Below are 5,000 nucleotides of genomic sequence, written 5' to 3'. Positions count from 1 at the left end.
AGAAGTAAATGTGAAAAGACTAACAAAAATTTTGTAATAGGTGCAGGAGTGGCTGTGTGGTAAGTAGCTTGCTTACCAACTACATGGTTCCGGGTTCAGTCCCACTGCGTGGCACCTTGGGCAAGTGTCTTCTACTATAGCCTCGGGCCAACCAAAGCCTTGTGAGTGCATTTGGTAGACTGAAACTGAAAGAAGCCCGTCGTATATATGTATGTGTATGTGTTTGTTTGTGTGTCTGTATTTGTCCCCCCAACATCACTTGACAACTGATGCTGGTGTGTTTATGTCCCTGTAACTTAGCAGTTTTGCAAAAGAGACCGATAGAATAAGTACTAGGCTTACAGAGAATAAGTCCTGGGGGTCGATTTGCTTGACTAAAGGCGGTGCTCCAGCATGGCTGCAGTCAAATGACTGAAACAAGTAAAAGAGTAAAAGAGTGAAGAGTAATTAACAGAAAATATAACAAAAAGAAGCAGTCTGTTTTTATCATCACAGTATATCATGTTTGATTAGGTGGCTATTAATCTTGTTCTTTTTTGGTCTATTAAGATTGTTCGTTGCAATTAAAGAAGAAGTGAGGAGTTAATACACCCCATTCATCTACTGTTTCTTCATTGCTGCATGGTTTTTTTTTTCTTATGTAAGTGAGCATATGGCTTAGCTAAAGGGTCTTATCTTGAGTTTCAGATTCAGTAGTTAGAGATAAATGGTTTGTTAAGACTACCATGCCTCCCACTTGTAAATTGAATTAGGACTTGTAGTAAAAGAGTATTTCAATCACCAGAATCTTTTCAGCTAACGGATAAATTTTTTGATGATCAAACTGTCTTTTTTTTTTTTAGAATAAATTCTTTAGTCTTTCCAGTGTTGAATAACATGTAAAGTTAAATGTTATGCCTTGAGATGATTGCATCTTTAATTCTCTACAAAGAAATGATTTAATATTCTTTGAAGCAGACGAGGATTCTTTATTCCATTGTTTTAAAGTCTTGCTTGTTTGCAGTATACATTATTGAATAGTTTTCCATATCATGCCATTCTGTTGTTCATTGTGTCTCTTTGATAAATAGTTGGTGAGGAGACAGTCATCCTAGCCACAAGAACATTAATAACCCAACTTAAATACTTAAATATTCCTAAAATTCAAAGCTTTTAAACTGACAGCGACATCGACTGAGAGCTTGAAGCTTCTGACAAAGAGAATAACGAGGAGGAGTATTGAACTGTCGCTTGGAGAGTTAAAAATTTGCTTTGCTTAAGTGTGAAAAATGACAGTAACTGTTACAGATGCAAAAGAAAACTAACCAATAAAAACATCAGTAACAATAACTGAATAAAAATCTTTTGCCCATTTACTTTCCGCCAAATTTCCTAAAGGTCAGAGCTTTTCTCACCAGCCTCACTTTTCAGTTCAAGTGATACAACTAGAAGACAGCATCCCCCACCTTCCTTAGATATCCTTAATCATGTGCTTATTTTGCTCCATCCATCCTGTCCCTCTCATCCCATCCCAGTGCATCCATTCACCAATCAGTCGTTTTGATATCCACTTTTCCATTCTTGCATGGGTTGGATGACATTCATTGAGGTAGATTTTTCTTTGGTTGGCTGCGCTTCCTGTTTCCAACCCTTCCCTGTATTACAAGCAAAGTAATATTTCCCCAGAGTCAATCATGTTTTCACACAATATTGGAAATATTAAGAATATAACAACAATCACGTGATGTTGAGTCGAGGTGCCACAAACATACACACATAGACACACACATGTATATACATATCATCATCATCATCATCATCATCATCATCATTTAACATCTGTTTTCCATGCTGGCATGGGTTGGATGGTTTGACAGGGACTGGCTAGGCAGAAGACTGCACTAGACTTCATTATCTGTTCTTCATTATCTGTTTTGACAGAGTTTCTATGGCTGGATACCCTTCCTAATATCAACCACTTTACAGAGTGGATTGGGTGCTTTTTACGTGGCACTTTCACCAGTGCTTTTTACATGGCACCTGCATCAGTGCTTTTTAAGTGGCACCAGCATCAGTACTTTTTGCATGGTGCCAGCACCCATACCAATACCTTTTACATAGCACTTTGGTTTTAGGATCTCAGTTTGTTGTAGTGGGCAGGGTCTGTTTTAGATACTAGCATGAGATGGATGATTTGACAGGAGCTGGTAAGTTTGGGAGCTGCACCAGGCATGTAATATAGACCCAACTTTGCATATAGGACCCAGGTATGATCTTTGTTAGACTCTTTCTTGAAAAAAAGTACATCTTAGATGCCATCAAATATGGTATATAAAAAGTTTCTCACTTTTTGTTTTGACTTGCTGAAACTTGAGTTTAAATTCTAGCAATCAGTTCGGTTAATAATCAAGAATTCAGATGTTGGAATTTCAATGTTTGGTAACTTTATTGAAATAGTTCCTTTAAGAGAATTAGTGTTTTATATAAATAGTCCTAAAAGAAAGTCAGTTATTGATGGGAAAAAATGATTTGTGATATTAAAAAGAGTTTATTTCTGTAAATTAATTCTATTGTAGATGTGTTGTCCATAAATTTCTCGAATCAAATATTTCTATTAAATGAAAAAAAAAGCTGAGTTTAAAAATCTATAAGTTTTTTTAATTTTCATTTTTAATATTGTTTCATTGTAATGAGTATGGGGAAAAATTAACATATAATAAAAGTACTTTTGAATTGTCATCTAATTTATTACTGTCTTTTTTTTTCTCATTTCTCTTTCATAAACTGATAAAAAAAATTTACACATATAATGCATAATTTATTCTTCATTTCACTCCTCTATTTGGAAAATGAATTATTTATTGTTACACCCTACTGTTATTGCCCATACAGACCACATCCAGTAACCAAAATATATTTGTGCTGTTATGTACAAACTGTTTTCATCTCTTTGTTTGCTTGATTAATGTATTCAGTGTTGACTGATGTTTTTGATTTTGCTGAAAGTTCAAAAGTTTTTATCAATAATTATATTAAAAAAAAGCCAGCCTTGTCTCAATTAAATATGTCATATGCTGGGTTAGTAATGAGTTATAGATAGAAAATCAAAAATCAGTTGCTTTTGTGAGTGAAAACCTGTGGGAAAAGACTCAAACAAGGGGAGAGTTCCAAAGGGTTGACATTCAGGGAAGGAAGGCAGAATATAATGGTCAGTATGGCGTTGGTGTTGGGTTTGGGAGTGGACACAACAGGGGTAATATGTGAAAGAAAAATGAATAGGTTGCGAATGCATGAGGGTTGATTAAATATGTACCAGTCCAACACTGGGTGTTGATGTAATTTACTATAAATTTGGCTACTATTTCTAGCAGGCTGGGTAACAAATCAGAAGCAAACCATTTTAGTATTGGTAAATGTATTCCAGTTTTTTGATTCAACCAAGATGTTGTATATTTTATTGCCTAACTAATAATGATACTACAGTGACTGCTACCAGTTCCCTGCATATTTCTATGCTAGAGATATTCTATTATTTATTTATCTCTTTATCTATCTATTTTTTTTTTTTTAAAAACATCTATTTTTCTCTTGAAAGCAAGCATTGAATGCATTTACTATTGAGAAATTTCTATTAGTTATTGTTAGCTAATCTCAGTCAACCGTGACTGGGTAGATTTCTGCTATGGTGCCAATTGATCAGTTGTTGATCAATTATTTCAGTCCTTGCAACCACTACACCCAACATGCAATAATATCATAACATTGAGATTTAATTACAGGGGCCATAGTGGTAATGATGGTTGTAAATTGTGAGTCCAGTGAAATATTATAATACCACATGAGTCGTTCTGGAAAGTAGAGAGGGGAGATTTTTGTGTTTGGTGAGATGTTTTTAGATTTACTTAGCATTCCCTGCGCTTTGTTTTGAAAAGTTTACTTAGGGGTCCGATGTTCTGAGTTTGGATACTTTTGATGGATCATAGTTTTGAAATACCATTCTGAAGAAGCTCAGACTCTCTAACAATTGAGTACATCATCATCACCACCACCACCACCACCACCACCACCTACACCACCACCACCTACTTTCATGGGTCAGACAAAATTTTTCAACGCAGATTTTACTCTTGGATGCTTTTCCTGTCACTAATCCTCACAACACCTCTTGTATGATGGTGAAGTACATTTACAACTAGTATGAGATGTCAAGATAAAGAGATATGTACAGCACTCACTCAAGCACATATTCTGGCATTGCACTGGTTATGGCAATGAGTGTTCCAGTTGATTCAACCAACAGAAGAGCCTGCTTATGAAATTAACTTTCAAATGGCTGAGTACTCCATAGACATGCATGCCCTTAACATGGTTCTCAGGGTGATTCAGCACAACACAGAATGTGACAAGGTTAAAAGCACAACCCATTTTTGCCAACTGAGTGAAGCAATGTGAAATAGAGTGTCTTGCTCAAGAAGACACAATGCACCACTGGGAATTGAACTGAGAGCCTTACAATTGTGACACCTTTACCATGCACATATAGTCCTGTCTCTCACACACACACACAAACATATCTGATAGGCTTCCATATAATATACGTCTACCAAATTCATTCTCAAAGTTATAATAGAAGACACTTAGCCAAAGTATTATGAAGTGGGATACAACTTCGAACCACATGCTTGTGAAGTAGACTTCTTCACCACACAATCTTGACTGGGAAATGATCAAAGGATTTCTTAGATTTCTATTCCTTTTGTTATTGTTTGAAGTCATTTTTATCTGAATATTACAGTTGGCTGACTTGATAGAATACTGGCCAAAAGTATTCTGAATGTTTCATACTTCTTCTTATTGGCAAACACATCTGACTGTTGGTACTAGCAGACTGGTACAAAGTTTAATCATAGACACTGACTAGTTTTACAATTGTTTTGTTACCTTGAATCTCCTTCTTGTCATTCACCACCACCATCACCACTCCCATCACCACCAAAATCACCACCACCACCACCACCACC

At 35.8% G+C, this 5,000-nt stretch overlaps 1 protein-coding gene across 2 annotated transcripts in view; it reads left to right on the top strand.

Moving 5' to 3' along the window:
- The window catches only part of LOC106871211 (uncharacterized), a 168,234-nt gene that overhangs the window by 57,062 nt on the left and 106,172 nt on the right, over nt 1–5,000 (top strand). The window lies entirely within an intron of this gene.

The sequence above is a fragment of the Octopus bimaculoides genome, chromosome 12, assembly GCF_001194135.2.
Source record: "Octopus bimaculoides isolate UCB-OBI-ISO-001 chromosome 12, ASM119413v2, whole genome shotgun sequence".
NCBI classification, from domain to species: Eukaryota; Metazoa; Mollusca; class Cephalopoda; order Octopoda; family Octopodidae; genus Octopus; species Octopus bimaculoides.
The sequence above is the reverse complement of the archived record's forward strand: the minus strand, read 5'-3'. Positions and strand labels throughout refer to the sequence as shown.